Raw genomic sequence first — 22101 nt, forward strand, 5'->3', positions numbered from 1 at the left:
TGGCATCACACAGCAGCGTCTTCTCGGCGGGCATTTCCCGTCATCCCCCTGGCAGAGCTGTTCCATCAGCCCCGGGCCTCGCTCCTGTCGGCCAGGCCCTGTCAGCTGGGGCGTAGGCTCCTGTCGTGCGCGCCGCACGGGGCTGCGCCTTCCGTTCCCCAGGGAACGGGCACAGGATTGGGCAGCTGTGAGCAGTGACACGACTGCACCGCATGGAGCCTCGGGCGCCGGATGAGCCTGCGTGGCTCGGGGCTGGCCTGTCGGAGGGGCGCGGCCGTGACGGGTCAGAGCTGGAGATCCCCTGGGTCTCGGAGAAGGAGCTGCCAGCTGGGCATTCTCCAGAAGCCCCCGCCCCCCCTCTTCTGTAGCCCCAGCCTGAGCTGTGCGGCAGCGGGGAAGGAGGGAGGGTCCCTGCGAGGACTAGGGCTGGGGGAGGAGCGGGCGGCTGATTGCCTCTTCGGGGAGGAGCCGCACCTGGGTCTACGGGCTGCGTTTTTAACGTGTCCCTTGGGCTGTCGGCCTTTTGCCCCCCCCCCCCCCAGCCGGTGGAATAGCCCAGCATCCCATCCGAGCTCTGCAGGAGGGGGCCTCCCCTCCTCACCCCATGTAACACCCCAGGCCTGCTGGAGCTCCCTGCCCGGCAGAGTGTGGGCCGTGGTGCCCGTTGGCGAGGGCGGGGACCCTGCTAGTGCCTGTAATGGATTGGGAGGGTTTGTGAGATGAGCCAGCTCCGCTGATGGCAGGCTGCCGGCGGGGGGGAAGGGGGGTGATTAGAGTTGCTATTTTTAAATACTTGGTGGCGCTCGATGCTGTGGTGGTGGGAGCCCTGCCGGCACTGAGATAGATCGGTCTAATTTTGCCAAGCTGGCTACGTCGGGTGGAGAGTAATGGGATGTAATTCTGTCTGGCCTAATGGGAATCACTCCCCCTGCTCCTCCCCGGCCTTACTCTGTGCAAGCGTCTGCTCTGCCTGATTTCAGCCCCGCCAGCTCGTCCAGGAGTGACCTGAGCCTGGCCGGGTGGTGGGCTGGGCTGGCTTATAGCAGCTCGGGAGAGCCCCAGCTCTGCCATGTCCCTGTCTCGCTGCCCCATGGCTCCTGGGGTTTGTGGTGGTGCAGCACCAAGGAGAACTGGTCCCCGACCAGCACCCTGTACGAACGCTCCCCAGAGCTGGGCCCTGCAGATACGCCCCCTCGCCAGGTTCTCCAGCTCCAAGTCTAGGGCACGAGGGGGAGGTTCCTGGCAGGGGGGGGAGCAGTTCCCGGGTGGATGTTCACTGAGTCGCTGGCAGAGTCCCTGTGCATTGTGGGAGAACCATTACCCTGTGACTGAGCACCAGTGGAAACTGGAGGTGGTGGATGATTGCTCATTGTTTATACTGTGGTAGCACCGTGATGAGCCCCACGGAGCCGGGCGCTGCCCAGACCCCGTCCGGGATCCGGGGCCCCCCGTTGAGCCAGGAGCTGCCCAGACCCCGTCCGGGATCCGGGGCCCCCCGTTGAGCCAGGAACTGCCCAGACCCTGTCCGGGATCCGGGGCCCCCCGTTGAGCCAGGAGCTGCCCAGACCCCGTCCGGGATCCGGGGCCCCCCGTTGAGCCGGGCGTTGCCCAGACCCCGTCCGGGATCCGGGGCCCCCCGTTGAGCCGGGAGCTGCCCGGACCCCGTCCGGGATCCGGGGCCCCCCGTTGAGCCGGGAGCTGCCCGGACCCCGTCCGGGATCCGGGGCCCCCCGTTGAGCCGGGAACTGCCCGGACCCCGTCCGGGATCCGGGGCCCCCCGTTGAGCCGGGCGCTGCCCAGACCCCGTCCGGGATCCGGGGCCCCCCGTTGAGCCGGGCGCTGCCCAGACCCTGTCCGGGATCCGGGGCCCCCCGTTGAGCCGGGCGCTGCCCAGACGTACAATGAGAGGCAGCCCCCGCCCCAGTCAGAGCGGGCGGGACAAAAGAAAGGGTCTGTCCCGTTACAGAGCTGGGAACGGAGGCCCAGAGAGGCCCCGTGGCTTGCCCAGTGTCACCCAGGGAACCTGGGACATGGCGGGAGCTGAGCACAGAGCTCCAGGGTGCCCGTCCAATGCCTCTGCCACAAGGCCCACGTGACGGCTGCTCCGGAGCTGGGGCTGGACAGGAATTTTGCCGCCTGCCCTCTGCACGTGGGTGAGGTGAGGCCCCACCTACGCCGCCTCCATTGGGGTGGAAGGTTCCGGCCCGGCCCCGGGGCAGGGATCCGGCTGTCAGGCGCCACTAGATCACGGTGCTGTCTAGTAAGGAGGCAAAGCGCTTATCACGGCTCAATCTGCCGTCTAGCTTTGTAACAGGCTGCGGGGGCTGGCCCCTCGTTGGAAGGCCCCACAGTTCCCGAGCCGGAGCCCAGCCTCGGCCGGCCCCTTTACAGTCGCCCGAGTCGCGGTGATGGAGGCGAGTTCGAGTGTTCGGAATCTCCTCGTCTTGGGGAGCTCGGAGGGTTCGGGGGGTCAGCTGGGATGGAGGAGCCACAGGAACGGTGCCCAACAAGCAGCGCGCCCGGGGTGCTGGATCTCACACACAATCCGACCTGACCCGAGCGAGCCTTCCCCAGCCCCGGTGGTCCTGGTTACAGCCTGGCCTGTGCGCTCACCGCGGGAACGCATCCACTCTGGGGTGGAACCCAGCCGCCGGTCAGCAGCCCCATGCTGCAGCAGGGCGGAGGTGGAGCTTCTCTCCAGGGGACAGGGCCGGGTGGTAGAGTGGAAAGCACACACCCCGTGGGGAGCCCGGAGCCCGCGTTCCCAGGCAGGGCAGCGAAGGGTTTGGGGCACGGTCCCTGGGTGGCATAGCAGGCGCCCCTCCCTTTCCCAGGGGCAGAGCGTCCCGCCTGTGGCCTCAGCAGCCGGCGGCTTTGCTAGAATGGGTGCACGGCTGAGAGCGTGTCCTAGCTGGAGTGGTGAGCGGGTGACTGGACGCTGCTGCGGGCGCGGAGCTGGTTCCTAGCGATGCCGGGGCGCGCGTCTGGCAGCGAGTCGCTCTGAACCTCCTTCTCCATCGGCGTTGGCTGGCAGGCCGAGACGGCACGGGAGGAGCGACGCGGCAGGAAGGGTGACAAACCGATTGAAGAGGAGATCGGACTGGGAAGCCCTGGGCGTGTGGTGGGAGCCAGACACAGTTACCAGCGTGGCGGCTACACTGGGCTAATTGAATTACAGCCGCGTGGCACCTGTAGGGCTGCACCAGGATCCATCCATCTCTGCCTGCTAGTCAGCCAGGCCCTCCCACCCCGGCTGCCCTCCCACTGCCCTGAAGTGCTGGTGGGGGGGGACGAGTCCCCACTGCTGGGCTCTGATCCCTGCTCCGTGACCTGGGGCGAGTTCCTTCCCCTGAGATAACCACGGGGCAGGGGCTGTGGCTGACGGAAGCTCTGGGAGCTGCGGGCGCTCTGGGTGTGTTCCCCATACCCCCTCGACGGCGCCGAAGTGAGAAGACGCAGGCACAAAGCCATGGCATGCCGGGTCCCTGTGGGCAGCGCATCTCCAGGGCATCTGGCCGCCAGCCGTGCCGCTGACCTCCAGGGACCATGCTTGTCCGTGTGCTGCCCTGCGTCCGCCCCGGCGCTCTGGCTGAGCGTCTCTTCTGTCAGGCAGGCTAATTCAATTAACGAGCTGCCACTGCTGGGCCCCTGATGAGGATTTGATTGCAGAGGAAAGCACTGGCCAAGCTCCGGGGCCAACGGGCTGCAGACGATTGATCAGGATCCGGTCACACTGGGTGTTCGTGTCGGCGCCGGGAAATCTCGAGCAGGCCCCGTCCTTGAAGAGGTGCAGCCGGAGAGCGCTGCTCCCGCGGCTGGCCCCATGCACGGGCCAAGCAGTCTGCTCCCATTGGGGGGCAGGAAGGTCCCCTCCCTGCCCTGGCCGCACAGAGCCACCTCTGCAGGGCTGCCCTTGGGGGTTGGCTGGAGAGGCAGGGCGGGAGGTGCTGGCCGGGGCTCAGGAGGCTGGGGGTGAGTTTCAGGGCAGGTCACCAGTCTTCCTGCGGAGGGGTGCTCCCTCTTTCCGGTCTGATCTCTTTGGCTGTGTGCTGTGCAGGGCCGGGCCCAGGGAGCCCCCGAGCTCTAATGCAAACGGTGCTGCCAGACCCCACCGAGGTCAGGACGTGGCCATTTTCCCTGCCTGGTTTAGATGTGGCCTGAGGTGCCTGCTCTCCTTCCCCCGACCAGCACTAGATGTCCGCAGAGCCCCCCGGCGGGCAGGGCCGGCGCGCTCCTCGGCGTGGCTGCAGCGTCAAAGTGCCGGCTGCGGCTGGCTCTTTGTCCATTGGGATGGGCCAGCTCGTGCGGCTCGCTCGGAAACGGGCCTCGGGGCGGGGGGGGGGGCAGCGGAAGAGTTGATCTGTTACTTGGTGGTGATCAGGGTGGAAGAGGGTGTGTGTGTGTGTGTGTGTACACAGCGTATAAAAGCTGCTGCACCTATGCAAGCGAAAGCCTTTGGAGCGCGATTGTGTAGCAGCCGGCGTTCACTAGCTGCATTGTGCACTGCGCAGCCATCGCTCTCCCCGTGCCCAGAGGAGGTGGCAGCGGGTGGTGCGGGCTTGGAGAGGCGCAGTGACGTTTCTGCCATTGGGGGTATTTGGCTTGGCCTTGGGGCAATGGGGGCCAGGTTATTTATAGGTGCAAATTTCAGAGCTTGCCTAGGGCACATCCGATTACAGAAGAGCCAGCTCTAACCCCGTGCTATGGCCTGCGCTGTGCCAGTCTGGCCAGGAGGGGGCAGCCTCCAGGGCACCGTCTCTCGCTCTCTTCTTTCAGTTGAAAGCCGACTAATGTCATTTGCTTTGCAAGGAGCCTTATTCTGCAAATCCACTTGTGTGCGGGGGCTTTAACTCCCGATTACAGGATTAGCGGAGATTAGCGGGGCGGCTCCATTCCTCCTGCCGAGCTCTTTAACGGGAGGACGATCTGGCTGCGGCTGGGAACCGGGCAGTTCTCCCAGTAGCGTCTCGATGGGTGCTCCACTCCCGGTGTGCCTGCATCCCCGCGCTGCTGCCCGGAGAACTTTGGGAGCAGTGTCCGTTGGGCTCGCACATGCGCTGTCTCTCCTCGTGCCCCGCCACGAAGCTCGCCAGCGCGCGGAATGAACTGTCCGCTGCCTGCCGGCCCCCTCTGCCACGGCGGGATGGCAGTAACCGCTTTCCAGTGTGCGTGATGAACTGCCAGCCGGGCCAGCTCTGGACAGGGCCTGCAGGCTACCGGCGCCCCTGCATCCCCTCTGCCCCAGAGTGTCAGACTGGGCTGCTCGTGCCACCCCCATCTTGGGAGCTGCCTATCTGTGCCCCCACTCTCGCTGCTGACGTCTGCGCTGTGAGCGGAGGAGGCAGCTGACGGGGTGGCCACAGGGGAGAGGCTGACGGGGTGGCAGAAGCTCTTTGCTTTTGGGGCGTGTTGAGAGGGGCAACCAGGGGCTAAAACAAATGCCCAGGGAGCAAGTGAACCTGCACCCCAGATCAGGGTGGACTTTCTCTCCCCACCTCCACCCTACACCTGCCAGGGAGCAGGGAGCCCCCTTCTCAGGACTCATTCTGATTGCCTCCAGTCGGTCTTCAGCCCCCCGCTGGGGTGGGACCTGGACCCCAGAGGGGCTGCGTCTTGACACTGGGCGAGGGGTCCCTGGAGAAACAGCTGCTGTGCCCCACCCCAGAGGTGGCTGCATCTCCGTGCCGGATGAGGGGTCTCTGTATAACCGGCTCCTGCCGCTGCGCTTTGTTGCTAGTAAGCAGTTCCTTTGGCTGCCTATCCAGTGCTGCGTAGGACTGCTCGTGTGCTCCCTGGGGTACAGAACCCCATTCCCTCAGAGGTGTGATTGCTGCGGCCTCGGACGACCCCGTTCTGTTGCTCCCGCTGGGGAGATCCTGCCTTCTCCCCGATGCTCCTGAGTCAGCAGGGCCCCTGGAGACGAGGCTATTGTTTGAGATGTTCAAAGTCTGGGCAGCGAGAGTGGGAGCCCCCGTCACTGAGCTGGAAGGGCTGCTGGAGTCTGTGGGGCCAGAGCTGAGCGGAGAGGAACAGGACTGCGACTCTCTCCAGTAAGGAGGTGGGCTGCTAAATGGTAACTGCTGAAATGAAGTTTTGAGAGAGACTGGACCAGATAACTGGCTCTCCAGGGAATTAAAGGACTCGGCCGAGGCGCTCGCAGCCGCTGCGGTTTAACAAGTCATGGAGCGTCCCAGAGGGATGGGAGAAGCTAACAGGCCAGTATGGGAAAGGGGCAGATGGGATGAGCTGGGTAACTAGGCTGGACAGCCTGACCGCGATCCTGGGCAAAACCGTGGCACGGCTGAGCTGGGACGCACTGGCTGAATTCAGGGATGGCGGCGCAGTCAGTGCCAGTCCGCCGGGCGTTACAGAAATGGGTCTGGGGCAGCTGGAACCGGGTCTGTGATGAGACACGAGTTTCCTGTGTCTGACTTGCCCTCCTCAGCGTTCTGATTAAAAACCATTCGCCCCACAGAAAAACCCTGCGTCCTGTATTGCGTGGGGGAAACCTGGCAACTGCTGGCTCTGAAGAAGTAACTGTAAATGGGGCTGGGTATCCCTGGGGGTCCTGCAGGGGTCGGGTCTAGCCCAGGGCTATTCAGGAGCTTCAGCCATCATCCCGAAGGGAGTAGAGGCCTTGCTGGAGAAGGTGGTGGCTGACCCAGGACCAGCTGGAGCAATAACGCTGGGGCCGCTCAGTCCCCCAGAGCGCTCAGCTGGCTGGTGGGGGCCAGTGTGTCGGAGCAGGGAGTGGGGTGCAGGGCCCTGACTCCCCCCCACTCCGTGACAGCCAGTCAAACGGAAAGTCGTGCGTCCAGGAACGGGTCCCTGGAACGCTGGCTCTCGGGCTCAGGGCAGAACCCAGCGGCACGTGAGCTCCCTGGCCGTGGTGGAGGGTGATGACGATCCTGGGTAGCCTGAGCCCTGTGGGGAGAGGACGGGGCGCCTGGTGGCTAAGGCATCGGCGGGGGCTCGCTCCCCAGCTCTGCTACAGACCCAGGCCCGTCACCGGCTGTCTCAGTGCCCAGGGGCTAGTAACCCCCCTTCCTTGTCTGGGCAGCCTGTGAGCTATGGGGGGGCAGGCTGCCTCTCCAGGTGTCTGTGCAGCGCCCGGCCCCTTGGGGCCCTGGTCCCAGCTGTGCTCTGGGCCTGGTGTGGTATAATCACTAACACCCGGTAGATCCTGCTTCAAGGCAGGCTGCTGTTGGAAATCCAGGGTGTCACTATGGCTGCAGGGAGTTGGGGTCCCCGGCTGCTGATCCGTGTGCATCTCTGCTCCGAGCAGGACCCGGAGACAGCCTGCCCTTCGTGCCGCCCGGCGCTCGCTGGCCAGGGCCTGGGCTCTGGCAGGACGGCTCGGCTGGGGTGACGTGCTGGATGTTGTAGTGTTTCAATTCCCGCTAACTGGGCGGAGCTGGAGAAAAATGTCTGACTGCTGGGGAGCAGCGTAGCGAGGTGGGGGGCTGGGCAAGGGGTTGCCTCTCCCACGCAGCCAGGAGCCAGTCCAGACACCATCGGCCGCCTGGTCTGTGGGCGGGTTCCCTGGCAGGGGGAGCAGGTGCCCCCGTCTGAAGGGGGCACGCGCTGAAGGCTGGTGCGTACAGGAGAGGGGAGAAGGTGGACGAGTGCTCTCCAGCAGCGCCAGGCGTTACAGATCAGGGGAGCTTCCTGGTAACTCTACGGCCCCAGTGGGGAGTCTGGGCCCCTGGTTCATCGCCTGTAAATTTCATTCTTCGTTGCTCCCGCTCCGGAGCAGACCTAGGCCTCGGGCCTGCCAGGGTGTCTCAGCCCATGTCTGCAGGGGGCAGAGTAGCTGAGGTGGGAACACCCCCCCAGGCAGTGCCCATGGTGCAGAGCGTGTCTGCACTGGGCTGGGTCTGAAAGCCGCCTGCGGTGCAGCTCGACCCGTGGGGGGCACTGGCCCAGCCCTGGCTCTGCTCAGCTCCTAACAGCCAGAGGTTGGTAGGCCTGCCCGGGCGGCAGTGGCGTGGGGCTGGCTGGGCTTGCTCTGCGTGTGCAACCAGGGCCTCGCCTCGCACTCCTGTCATGGCAGAGCTGACCGGGGGCCCCTGGAGCCAGGGCAAGTTGGGTGCCAGCTTAGATGGTGCTGATGGAGGAGGGGAACACGCTGTTCTTTCGCCTGCCGGGCGGCTGCCGGGAGGGCGAAGTCTCTGGTGCTAATATAACCTGACAGACCTTCCTAGGCTCCCTGGAGCAGCCAGCTAGAACTCTCCTCCACCCAGGGCTCTCCGCCAATGGGGGCCTGCTCCCCCTGCCCCCCCGCGCGCCTGGTCCTTTCGCAGGGCTTTGGCCTGGCGTGTGTCCCTGGCACACTTAGGGGGTTGTGGTGCCCTGCTCCCCATCAGCACACCTGAGCACGGAGCATGTCTGCTCTGCACCCTTCGCCTGGGCCCCACTGCCGTCCACACACACGTCAGCCTGACGGGTCAGCGAGGGCAGGGCCTGGCTCCTAGGATGCTGCCGGTGGGGGGCAGAGGCGAGTCCTGCTGCAGCTCGGGTCCAAGCCCTGTCATTTTGCAGTGTGGACGCAGCTCAGGCCTCAGCCCCGACTCAGAAGGTCTGCGCCGTGCAGTGTGGCCGTGTGAGCACGGCTGAGACACCAGGGTCCAGCTGTTGGAGACTCAGCTTTGCAATGCAGTGAATTTGCCCAGTCCCACAGCCACGGCTTGCAGTGCAGTGTAGACAGACCCCGTGTGGGTGAGATCCCCGTGTCCTGCTGGGCAGGCTGGATGCTGCTGGAGCCAGCTCTCTGCCAGTCTCCCGTGCCTATGGGGAGGCGCCTCTGGTCCCGGGCCAGGAAGCGCTAGTTGCTCTTAAAAGCTGAGCCCGTCGCAAGACCTGGCTGCTTACTAATGTGCCGAAACGGGAGCTGGGCTCTTTGGAAACTCCAGCTCCGATGGTTGGTGCTGAGCACAGGGAAGGGTGGCGTGGACGCCCCGCAAGGCACCAGCACCATAACCAGAGCAAGCCAGCCCTCCGAGGCAGCGTGGCTGGGAAAGCCAGCAATGCTCTGCCGGAGTTCGGCTGCAGGCTCCATGCCGAGCCATGGGGCTGGGATCTCTGGTCTCCTTCCTCGCGCCGTGGCTGGGCCAAAGCCGAAAGCCATCTTGCCGTCTGGAACTTGCAGCATTAAGCTTGTGTAGCTCCTCCCAGAGCCTCGCAGGGCTGCTGAGCCAGCGTAATCAGGGCGTATTCTCACCCTTCTGCGTCTCCTCGGCCATCGGGCACTCGCTAGCGCAGCCTTTTCCCAGCAAGGCCGTGGCTCGGGTCCCTTTGCTGCTGCCTGTTCAGGTTGCTGGGGGTGAATACTGGGACAGGTGGCTGCAGGGAACGGCAGGTGTGTGAGGAGTACGGCACTGGGAGTCTTTAACCTCTACACTGGGCTGTTTATAAATCAGCCCAGTCTGCTCTTGCCCCAGCAGAACAGCTCCATCGACCCCGTCAGTCACGCAGCCGTCGGAGCAGGCTCCTTTTCCCCCACTTGTCAGGGGCTGCGGGCTCAGGCCATGCCCATTGGCAGCTCCTTGTGGCTGCTGGGATCTCCAGAGAGCCGCTCGCTGGGACTGGCAGCGTGATGACGCTGCAGGGGGGTCACCGCTGCTGGGGGCCAGAGACCTTGCGGTTGCAGGTTGGTCGGTGCTGGGCTTGGCGGAGTTCTCCCCCACGCCGAGTTGTGCGTGAATTTTTCATGGGCTCTGTGGCTCAGAGGGCAGCACATCCCAGGGTAGGGTCTGGTGCTGGAGAACTCACCCATCCAGTATTCCTGCCCGTGCGCTCCCGCTCCGCCACCAGCCGAACAGCCGGGCTTCCTTTCCTGGGCTCGAGTTCACCCCTCTCGCCCCCCAGCAGTAGAAGGCCCGACGGGAGCTCCAGCCTGTGCTGCCGGAAGCCCCAGTTTGTGGAGAGCAGAAAGCAGCCGGAGCCATGTGACGTTCAAAGCCAGGGCCAAAGAGGAACATTGAAATCCTCTATACGATGGTCCCTTCCCTGACGATGGGCTTGGGGGCAGGATGCCAGGCTGCGGGCACAGCCATGCTGAGACGCTCTCCCCAGCGCTTCGGAGGAGTGTTCGCCCGCGGTCCCGGCTGCTCGTCGCCGGCTCTAGCTCAACAGGGAGCGGGCAGAGGCTGGGGTCGGTGTGCATCCGGCTCCCCAAGCCCCACTTCGTAGCGTAGCCGGGGGCTTCGGCCAGCGCCTCACGTCCCTGTGAGGCTGCGGGGGCCAGGGAAGGGGTCTGCTGTTCCCCTGTCAGCGGCCGCTGTCACTGCGCCTCTAGGCAGCCTGAGCACTTAGAGCTGTCTGGGAGACGCCCGGGTTCGTCTCCTCCCTCGCGGCCGCCCGGGGCGAGGGTTCATGCCGTGCCGGATACTCGCCAGGCGGTGGCGTGCAGTGCTCCCCTTGCTGCGCCCGTCAAGGTGCTTCTTGGTCACCTGCCTGCTCCGGAGCCAGGGCCGCGTGAGTGGGTCACCCGAGTGTCCTCTGCCTGTGCCGCTGGCCCTGTCCTCGGCTGCTGACGGCAGCCGCACCCGGCCTGCCCCGAGCAGCACCAAGGTTGCGGCGTTCTGCAGAGTAAGAGCCTCGATGTCTGGCCTTGCTGCAGTGCGGGGGCGCGGCTCTGCCCCCCCCTCCCGCCCCCACGGGGCTGATGAGTTCGGGGGTCCCACTGCTGCCCCCTGCTGGGGTGTTGGTAGCCAGGCATGGGAGGGGGCCCAGAGACCGTATCCTGGTGCGCTGTGCAGGCCGGGCTAGGTGGAGCAGCGCATGCTGGGACCCATCGTCCCCACAGGAGGGCACTGCCATGCTGGGCTCTGTAACGTGTGCCATGGTACCCGCTGGCTCTCGAGAGGCCTGGCTGGACATGGCCGCTCTGCGTCTCGTTGTGCTGCTGTCGCTCTGCCACTGGGCTCCAGCCCGCGGGGGTGGGGAACGTTTCTCCTGCACGGCGAGCGGTTTGCAGGGCCGTCTCTGTTCCCGCCGCACCCCGAGGGCTATGGACGGGGGGACACAGTGACACTGAGGGGCCGTGGTGGACAATCTGCTGAACAGGAGCTAGCCCCAGAGAGGCCAGGTCGGTTTCCTAAAAGGATCTGCTGCCCTTTCCCCCATTTAACCCTTGTGTGACAGGCCCAGGGCAGAGGAGACCCCCGGGTGAGACAATGGATAATGGTTGTGCATGGGGGGTTTGGTGACCCGGGCACAGCAAAGGATGGAGGTGGTGCCCCCCCCAGAGATGGCTGCATTTCTAAGGGTGTCAGGTGCTGGTAGATGCTCTGAGGCGCTCTCACCATACCCCATCAGGTGGTAGGAGCAGATGGGAAAGGCCTCGTCTACCCCCAGCCTGGCAGGGCTGTTCCCTGCATATGCCACGGCGGGAGGCCGTGCTGGAGCCGGCAGGATCTCACCCTTGTGTCCTGCACCCAGCTGCATCCCGTCCTTCCTCCACACCGGTTCCAGCCTCTTTTAGCCTGTGGCCCAAGAGTACCAGGGCAGGTGCTGCATGGTGGAGGCAGGCAGTGGCAGTGTGAGGCTCTCTGGGCAGGCGTGCTCGGGGGAGCGCGCTGCGAGCTGTACCGGGAGGGAGGCAGTGCCCACGTTGCCATGCTGGGCCAGGGAGAGTGAGCAGCAGGAAGGACACCAGCCGGGCTGAGCTAGGGAGAGCGAGCAGCGGGAGGGACACCCGCCAGGCCAGGCTGGGCTGGGGAGAGCGAGCAGCGGGAGGGACACCCGCCAGGCCAGGCTGGGCTGGGGAGAGCGAGCAGCGGGAGGGACACCCGCCAGGCCAGGCTGGGCTGGGGAGAGCGAGCAGCGGGAGGGACACCCGCCGGGCCAGGCCGGGGAGAGCGAGCAGCGGGAGGGACACCCGCCGGGCCGGGCTGGGCTGGGGAGAGCGAGCAGCGGGAGGGACACCCGCCAGGCCAGGCTGGGCTGGGGAGAGCGAGCAGCGGGAGGGACACCCGCCGGGCCAGGCCGGGGAGAGCGAGCAGCGGGAGGGACACCCGCCGGGCTGAGCTAGGGAGAGCGAGCGGCGGGAGGGACACCCGCCGGGCCAGGCCGGGAGAGCGAGCAGCGGGAGGACACCCGCCGGGCTGAGCTAGGGAGAGCGAGCGGCGGGAGGGACACCCGCCGGGCCGGGCTGGGCTGGGGAGAGCGAGCAGCGGGAGGGACACCCGCCGGGCCAGGCCGGGAGAGCGAGCAGCGGAGGGGACACCCGCCGGGCCAGGCCGGGAGAGCGAGCAGCGGAGGACACCCGCCGGGCCGGGCTGGGCTGGGGAGAGCGAGCAGCGGAGAGGACACCCGCCGGGCCAGGCCGGGAGAGCGAGCAGCGGGAGGACACCCGCCGGGCTGAGCTAGGGAGAGCGGCGGCGGGAGGGACACCGCCGGGCCGGGCTGGGCTGGGGAGAGCGAGCAGCGGAGGACACCCGCCGGCCAGGCCGGGAGAGCGAGCAGCGGGAGGACACCCGCCGGGCTGAGCTAGGGAGAGCGAGCGGGAGGACACCCGCCCGGGCCGGGCCGGGCCGGGCTGGGAGAGCGAGCAGCGGGAGGACACCCGTCGGGCCGGGCCGGGCTGGGCTGGGGAGAGTGAGCAGCGGGAGGACACCCGCCGGGCCGGGCTGGGCTGGGGAGAGTGAGCAGCGGGAGGACACCCGCCGGGCCGGGTTGGGCTGGGGAGAGCGAGCAGCGGGAGGGACACCCGCCGGGCTGAGCTAGGGAGAGCGAGCAGCGGGAGGACACCCGCCGGGCCGGGCCGTGATGAGACCTAGCTTCCCGGGAATGGATCCGCGGCAGGTCCGGAGCCGTCTCTCTCTGGCAGGGGGCTGACGTGCTCTGGAGATAAGCCCCAGCGCTGATGGAGGCTTGTCAGGGGAGAGGTGTTACGTGACAGGCAGGTGCCGGCGTGTTTACCTGACAAGGCTTGTCAAACATTCAGCGGGAAGCTTTCGGGCCTGGCCGGCTATGACAGCTGACAGTGCTCCTAGCAGAGGAGCTGCTGGCGCGCGCTGCCCCGGGGAGTCTGGGCTAGGGAGGGGCTGCAAACCTGCTCCCTGGGGGTCGGGGCCCTGGGGCTCGGGGAGAAGTCTGAGGTGCAGCAGAGCTGGGTCGGCGCTGCCTCCCGAGGGACAATGGCAGCTGCATGTCAGTGCCGTGTCATCCTAGCCGCAGGCTCTCACCTGTCTGCAGATCGGCGGGGCAATCTCGGGGGGGAGCACCAGGCCAGGGGAGCCGTAACCCGAGACCCTGCCAAGGCCAAATGGGGGGAACCTGAACCGGTCCCCGTACGGCTGTGACTGGCTGGCACCGTGCTCTGGTTGTGTGTGACGCAGCAGCCGCCTGGATCCCCTGCCCATACATCCCTGGCAGCACCAGGCCTCCCCAGCATTACCTGTGCCCCTCAGTCCCTCTCGAGCAGAGACAGAGACAATTGCCTACCAGGGCAGGGCAGGGCAGGGCTGCCTGGCAGAGAGCACAGGGTGCCTAAGGGACCCTCGAGGTCTGGTATCCTAGTTCACCGGGCAAGGTCTCTGCCAAAAGCCCATGGCACACGGGTCAGCGTGATCTCTGGGAAGCACGTGGGAGAGGGGTCTGTACCCTGGAGCTCATGCTGCTAAGATGGGGTAGTTAGCGGCAGGGCCCCAGGGTGACATACCCTCGGCCAGGTTCCCCCAGACAGGCCGTGGGAGACGCTCCCTTCCCTGGCGTGAGGAGCTCGCAGGAGAGGAAATGACCAGGAAGAGGTAAGGAGCGGGGGTTCAGATGCAGCCAGACCCCCCGGCGCCCTGCATCGGGGAGACACTTGATCTTCCGATCGCGCTGTGAGAAGGGCGCGGGCTGGGCAGGACCCAGGAGACCGCAGGGCAGCATGTGGGCAGTGGTTAGGCTCTAGAATGCAGCTTGCGATTTTGTTACACGTCACCGTTTGTGTCCCGGGTTTGTGTTTGCTGCCCTCTGAGCCTCGGATCTGTGTTAGACCCGCAGCCTGGCTTCTCCTCTGGGTGCTCAGCGGAGCCGCTCCCAAGCTGGTGTGAACGGTTCCTTGGGGAACCACAGGCCTGGGCAGTCTGGCAGCGCCCAGTGGGTGAGAGGTGGGACGCAATGGGGGGGCACCTGCCGCTCGCCTGCATGAGGACTGAGAGCCTGTGGCCGGGGGTGTCGGGGAGCTGAGCCCGGCCGCCTCAGGTGAGGTTCTCCGGCTGCGGCACGGTGAGCGAGGCACAGCTGCTCGACAGAAATCCCACATAGCTTCCCTTGTTGTGGGTGTTGTGTATAAATATCTCATATGCATGAGGGGTGACATTAATAGCAGCGCCGGGTCCCGGGAGCTTTCGCTTATATCAGCCAGACTGGCTGGGCCTCTGACCCTGCCAGCTCTTAAATTCATCATCCCGTCTCCTGCGCCTTGCCCCCTTCCCTCGCTGAGGAGCTTCAGCTTTTCCCGCAGCCGAGGCACTAACTCTCACCTCCCCTGCTATGGCCTGCGCCTCGGCATGCGTGATGTAAACCGTCGCGCCGCTCGGCAGGTTGTAACGCCAGAGCCCATCTCGAGCGGGGAAGGAAACCGGGGTGATGAATCTACTTGGGAAGGTGAGGAGAAAACCATAAACAGCGGCTGCGGGGCAGGGAGGGGGCTACTTCTTTAAACATTTAGTTGAATAAGCAGGATGTGTGGCGTGTACAGTTACTCTGATGGGGAACGAGCTCCCTGATCTATTGGCCAGCAGGCTGTGTGACGGTGCTGCCCGTGGGAGCCAGCTGAGGTCACTCAATCAGGGTGAACTGCAAACAGAACAGGGCAGACAAACCCCAAACGCTGGTGGTTACTCCAATACTTAGATTTACCAACCAGCTGTGACGAGGTGGTTCTGGCGGGACCCAACTGAGGTGCCAATTCAGGACCAATCACTCAAACAGGGCAGTCACAGCCCTAGGCTGGGGTTTCTCCACCCCTAAGGCAAACCAAACCAGCCAGACAAAGAGGACTTGTGGTTTGCCAGTGGGGTGAAACCAAAGTCACACAAGCAATTTCCTTAGACCCTCCAGTCTCCCAGTATCACCACCAGTGCACTCGTCCTGGGGATGAATGGTTATGAAAACCTTTTAATAAAGAAAAAGAGTTCTCGATCCCAAGGACCAAGCCCCAGGCCCAGGTCAATCTACATCAGAATCTTACCTAATTCAAACAGCTGCAATCAACACACAGAATCTAAAATCTAAAGGTTATTCATAAAGGGAAAAAAGATAGAGATGAGAGTTAAAATTGGTTAAATGAATCCAATTACTTCAGTGATGCCAAAGGATTCTTAGTTCAGGCTTGCGGTGATGGCGCAAACTGCAGGTTCAAATCAAGTCTCTGGACATCCCCACTGGGATGGGGGTCAGTCAGTTCTTTATTAGAGCTTCAGTTTGTAGGTGTCCCCTCAGGTCAGGGAGCTCGTGAGCAGGTGAAGATGGATGGCGAGCATCAGCCTTATATAGGGCGCCAGCAGGTAGAGCTCTTGTTTATGTGATACAAGGCGTCTGCCTTCTCTCCGTGGAGTCAATTGTGTAGCTGATGGTCCTTAATGGGCCATCAAGCAGGCTAAGCAAATTAACACCCACTTGTCTGGGATATCACCCAGAAGCACATCACCAACTTGGAAATACAGAACAGTATGAAGCCAATATATAACTTCAACTAAAAATGATACATCAAGCCCAGACAGCATAATCCCCACAACCAGCAACCCAGAACCTGGTTTTGGGTACCTTATATGACCCTCTTTACCTAAGATTTGGTGCAACTCACGGGACCTTGGTTGCAACCCATGTTCTATAGTCCCAATTTATATCAATAGCGTCACACCAGCACAAAACAACTTCTCCTAGCACCTCATGGTTACTCAGGAGTCCACACAATCAATTTCCTTAGACACTCCAGTCTCCCAGCATCACCACCAGTGCACTCGTCCTGGGAATGACTGGTTATGAAAACCAACACCCCAGTAAAAGAAAAAGGTTCTCTCGATCCCAAAGGACCAAGCCCCAGACCCAGGTCAATCTACACATCAGATCTTACCCACAAATCAAGCTGTTGCCAATCCTTTAGAATCTAAAATCTAAAGGTTTATTCATAAAGGGAAAAAGATAGAGATGAGAGTTAGAATTGGTTAAATGGAATCAATTCCATACAGTGATGGCAAAGTTCTTAGTTCAGGCTTGTAGCAGTGATGGCATAAACTGCAGGTTCAAATCAAGTCTCTGGAACATCCCCCACTGGGATGGGTCAGTCAGTTCTTTGTGCAGAGCTTCAGTTTGTAGCAAAGTCCCTCCAGAGGTCAGAAGCAGGATTGAAGACAAGATGGAGATGAGGCATCAGCCTTTTATAGGCTTTTCCAGGTGTAAGAACCTCTTTGTCCTCACTGTGGAAAATTACAGCAAAATGGAGTCTGGAGTCACATGGGCCAGTCCCTGCACTTTGCTGAGTACAAGGCATGTCTGCCTTCTCTCCATGGGTCAGTTGTGTAGCTGATGGTCCTTAATGGGCCATCAAGCAGGCTAAGCAGAGCTAACACCCACTTGTCTGGGATATCACCCAGAAGCACATCACCAACTTGAAATACAGACAGTATAGAGCCAATATACATAACTTCAACTAAAAATGATACATGCACCCAGACAGCATAATCATAACCAGCAACCTTAGACACCTTATATGACCCTCTTTACCTAAGATTTGGTGCAACTACGGGACCTTGGTTGCAACCCATGTTCTATATGGTCCCAATTTATATCAATAACGTCACACCAGCACAAAACAACTTCTCTAGCACCTCACTGGTTACTCAGGAGTCCAAACCACGCAGTTCCCTTAAAGTGCCCAGCCTCAGGCCTCCGTCCAGACACACCTGTCAGATATGGTGATGATTCCTAAAAATCTTACTTCATCATATAAAAGAAAAGGTTCTTCCAATCCCAAAGGATCAGCCACATACCCAGGTCCAATTATAACTTAGATCTTACCCAAAATACACGCTATAGCCAATTCTTATTAACTAAGCTAAAATTTATTAAAAAAAGGAGAGAGAGAGTGTTGGTTAAAAGATCAATACACAGACAGACTTGAGAATTCAATTCTTGAGGTTCAGATACACAGCAGAGGTGAGCTTGTAGTTGCCAAAAGTCCTTTTAGAAATAGTCCATAGGTTACAGTCCAATTTCCATATTCAGGGTGGCTCCAGTCAGTGACTGGGGATCTCAATCCTTGGGGCTTAAGGTTTCCCCCTCTTGAAACCCAAAGCAGATCTGAGATGAAGCAGGATCGTGTCCCAGGCTTCTTATACATTTCCAGCAGCCTTTTGGCCTGAGAAAACAATCGGCTTAACTCACCTTCCAAACATCCTGGCAATTAGCACAGGGTAATTTATCCATTAAACAGTTCAGATACAGGTTAGCACAACCTTCAAAGAGACACATAGACAATAACACTATTTCACTCAAGTATCATCATAAATGTTAATATTCCTTTTTTTGATCTTTGAATTAAAACTATAGCAATAGACAAGACTTGTTTGCTGACATCACAGGACCTGAGCAAACATCTTCCCTTCTACCTCTGACAGTGCAGACTTGCATTTCAAAGCTCTGTTCATTTACATATCTTCCTAACCAGTCCTTAAGGTTCACCCATGGGTCAGGTCAGTCGGTGAGGTGAGTTAATTAACGCTTTCTGGCCCTGTCATCTTTCCATGAGATATTATATTATAATCATAACGTCACAGGCTGGTTCTGGGTTTTAAATTTCCTCCTCTGCGCAGCGATAAATCCTTGGGGGTTTCAGTGCTAGCGTTTGGGAGTCAGTTCTCCTTGGTGGGCAGAGGGAGTGCAGGGTGCATGTGTCCCCGCAGCTTCCCTCCCCGGACCCTGGCTGGGCAAGTCTGCACCAGGGAGCACTTGGACTGGAGATTTCTGCCTTCTCCACGGCGTCTCGGGGGGACAGGCTGTGGGTGGCAAATCTCTCCTCTCCGCTTCGAATGTCTCTGTGGCAGCAAGCGTGCTGCCCTGCCCTGGAGCCCCCGCGGGCCCTGCACTGCCTGGCGAAAGGGCAGCCCTCGGCGGGATGCGGCTCTCGCCGAAGCTCACAGGCTGGGCCGGGAACGCAGGCTGAGATGGCTGCCGAGGAGCAGGGCTGCGGCTGCCTTACCTACGAAAGCCGGCAGCGGGGAAGAGAGAAGCCCTACCCCGTGCTCGGCCTGGGAATGACTGACTCAGATGGAAGCCCCTGCCGCGAACACCAGTCCCGCAAGGCCGTGTGAGGGGACTGGCCCGCCAGCCCGCGCTGTCTGCAGCGCAGCAGGGGGGAGCTGTCAGGATCTGGGCACCGGAGATAAGAACGGCCCTGGATCACTTCCAGAAGCCAGAGGCGAGGCTGCATTGGTAACCCTCCCCTCCGAAGGACTCCAAGCCCGGCTCTGAGCAGCAGCAGCAGCCGCGGCCCAGCCTGCCAAGTCTCCCATTATCTCTTGAACAGGCCATGCCTGCCCCTTTGTCACCACACGGCAGAGACAGCTCCGCATCTTCCCGAGCAGCGATCGGCGCAGCCTAGGGGAGCGGGTGCCTCTGCTGCCAGGCCCAGCAATTGGGACGATGCGCTGGGCGATCAAAGCAGCCATTTGCCTGGCCTGGCTGGGGGAGGTGTGCCACTCTGCCGGCTGCCACCACATCCAGCGTCTTCCCGTCTCGGCCTGCTCTGTGGACTCCCGGTCCCGTGGCAGGAACTGGAAGGACCCAGCGCTAGTCTTGTCTTGGGGCATGTCTCAGCGTCAGGCGCTGGATCCTCAGCCTGTCATGCAGCACAGGAGGAGGCTGGGTCTGGTGGTGACAGGGCACCGCCACCTGGGTGCCGCTGTCCCCTCTGTGCCTCAGTTTCCCCTTAGGTTTGCCCAGCCTCTAGGAGGGGAGCTTGGGAAGAGTTCTGAGAAGGCACCAGAGACATGAGGCTGGGTGCTCCAGTGGCTACACTCGGCCCCTCTGCGGTCAAATACCCTTTGCATGCACATGGACCCTGCTTCCGCAGGGGGGAGCCGTGAGGAAGGGTCCTAAACGACTGGGGGCCCAGCGCTGGGAGCCAGCCCCTCCCTGGCCTGTGGGTGCAGGCAAATGCGTCTCTTCCCCCCTTCCATCCACCGCAGCTTTCAGCTCTCCCGCCAGCGCACACCTGTGCTCCTACTACCGGAATTGGGCAGGTGTTGCAGCAGGTACAGTCGCCATACAGGGACGTGCACACTCCCTCCTGCAGGCCCTATGGCCCACGGATTCAGCCGGGAAAGGGGGGCTCAGCTGCTTTCTCACGGGCATGGCTGCATGCGGCTGTGAGTCCGTGTCTCCCCACTTCAGAACAGCCTCCTGCCTTTCCCGACGTGCCTCCAGCCCCCCGCCCCTGCTGCTTGGAGTTAAACTCCCCAGGGCTCGCTTAGCCCCTGCTGCAATGCAGCCACCTCTGGGGTGGGATGCCATGTCTGGTAGTACGGCGCAGTGAGGCATTAGCCAGGATGCCGCAGGGCAGATGCTTGTGGCATGAGCTGGGACACTGCTGTTTAGCCCCTCCACGTTCCAACGCCCTGGACTCCGCTTAGCTTCGGAGCGGGGCCTGTCACGGTGCCGCGTTGCCTGTGTGCCGGGGATGGTGAGATGCCTGGCTCCTCTTTCGGAGGCATGGCTGGCTCCACGCCCGCGGAGGGCCCGGCATTAATCAGGGCCGTGCACACGTCTAACACAAACCTGCCTTTTCCAGCGCCCGGCGATCCATTATTCATGGTATTGTATTAGTGCTAATGTCTGGCAAATGTCAGATCCAGGCGGCTGGCTGAATGTGGGGCTCACGCCGCAGCTCTCATGCAGTATTCATGGGAGCAAAACGCACCATTACAGCAGCCCTGCTCTCTGGAGAGCCGAGCCACCCGCCACGGCGAGCAACTCCAGGGCCCCCGGCCTGGCCTCGCCCTCTCCCCAGCCCAGGGCGTGGGACCACCTGCCCCACGCTCAGTTCCTTCCGGCCACCGCGGGCTTTGGGGGCCGATAGGAACGGCTGTAACCATGCAGGGGTGTGCTGGCTGCCTGTAGGTGCAGGACGCCTGGATGCGACCCCCCCGTCGGCTAGGTGCTGGCAGCTGGGTTGCCCCTCTCAGCCCCCTGCAGCCTCTGCTTACTCCCTACTCTGTCACCTCCTGACAGGGCAGCCCGGGCACCAGGTCAGAAATGCCCCGACCCCTGCATCCACCTCCTTGCCTCTGCCTGCTCATCCCAGTCTCCTCACCTCCCACCACCCCTTACATCCAGTCGCCCTGATCCCTGCTGCCCAGCCCAGCGCAGCACCCTCCCTGGGAGCCGCTGGCTCGCTCAGAGCCTCCACTGCCCGCTAGGCCTCCCTGTGGGAGTGGCCGACTCGGGTACTGGCTGGCGGAGGCAGTGACTTGGCTGGCACAGCAGCAGGTGCTGCGTGCCCGGCCGAGGCAGCCAGAGCTGGGCTGAACTCAGCAGACCTCGTGACTGCGCCCGGTGCCGCCAGTTCCCGCTCTGTCCCCGACTCTGGAAAATGAGACCGGGAGCCACCTCCATTGGCACGGCATGCGGGAGCCCTGCATTGCCCTCCGAGAGGATTGGCTTTCCCTGCTGCGCCCCAGCCGGCTCCCCCAGCTGCATCTGCACAGCCCCTCCTGCCAACCGGAGCAGATGGGCGCAGGCTTTGAGTAGTGGGAATGGGCTCTTGGCCTCTGGAATTCTGCTGCAATGATCCTGGGTGCAGATCGCTGCGGGACGCCAGAGCATAATGAATGTCTTTAGAACGGGGCAGCCCCTGGCTCCCTGCCCCACGCTAGCCCGGGAGGGCGGGTCGCTCTTGGACTGCGGTTTGCCAGGGCTTCAGAGACAGCAGCATGAGCTCGGCCAGGTGCACGGGGGTCTCGACCTGGGAGACCAGGTGCCAGCTCATGCCAAGGTCCCCATCTCTCAGCTGGCCAGACAGACCCAGAGCTGGGTGTAAGGGTTGGTAACGCAGGGACTGGAGATCTGAGAACGCATTCAGTGCTTAGAATTTATGGCATGCTTGAGTGGCTGCCAGCATGAATCTCCCAGATAACATCTGTGTCCCATATTGTACAGGCACATCGGAATGTTTTGTGTTGTGAGTCTCTGTAAATCACCCGCCAGGAGAGAGCCATTAGCTAGTGGGAAGTGCTGCTCTCCAGCAGGAGGTGGGACGGCTGCCTGGCAGGGACGGCCCATGGACGCCAGGCGCACTAGTGTGGGACATTAATGAGGACAAAAGACTTTGTTGTTCACCCTGTGCCCGGTGGAGATGAGTCATGCAGGTGAAGTCCTCCTGTCAGCTGAGTTTGCAGCTCAGAGCAGAAGCAGGGAAGGGAATAAAAACGCCAACCCAGGAGGAACTGGGTCTCACTGGAGTCTGAGGGGCAAGGTTTTCCTGGCATAAGCAAGGGATCCCCAGTGCTTGGCCTGGGTTAGCCCTAAGGGACATAGAGAGCTTGCTGAAGTTGTCTTTCGAAACTTAAGGCTGTAACTCATTAGTGTGTGTCACTTGCTTTAACCTTGTAAATAGCTCTCTGCTTTCCTTTTCCGAGTGTGATCGCAGGACTGGCTCTACGCGTTGTCTCTGTGGTGAGCTCTAAAGCGCAGTTGACCTGCGATAAGTGACTGGTCCCTTGGGACTGGCAGAACCCTGCCTGTTGCTGTGAGGGAAGCAGGCTGACGTGGGTGGCAAGCCAGGGGGGGTGCCCAAGGGGGGCTGTCTGTGGCTCCAGGTTGTTACGGGGCCTGAGGGGTTCACACCGGGTGACTAGTTGGTGAAATGTAAGTCTAGAACTCACAGCCAGTCGGGTGTGTGCCCTGTTTGCTGACAGCCTGCCCCGAGACTGGTCTACCTGCGCTTTGAGCCACTGCCAGCCAGCTTGCCAACATCCTCTGCCCTGGCGCCAGCAGGTGGCACACACAGGGTTTGCTGCCTTGAAATTATTTTCTCCTCCCTTCAAGTGTCCCCGGTGCACATCAGCTGGAGAGCTCTGTCTGCAGAGGCAGGGGCACCATCTGCTC

General features: G+C 62.2%; 1 protein-coding gene across 2 annotated transcripts in view; it reads left to right on the forward strand.

The window, feature by feature from the left end:
• SND1 (staphylococcal nuclease and tudor domain containing 1) overlaps positions 1–22101 on the forward strand; it is a 477167-nt gene that overhangs the window by 419894 nt on the left and 35172 nt on the right. The window lies entirely within an intron of this gene.

Source organism: Mauremys reevesii, linkage group 1 (assembly GCF_016161935.1).
Source record: "Mauremys reevesii isolate NIE-2019 linkage group 1, ASM1616193v1, whole genome shotgun sequence".
Taxonomy (NCBI): domain Eukaryota; kingdom Metazoa; phylum Chordata; order Testudines; family Geoemydidae; genus Mauremys; species Mauremys reevesii.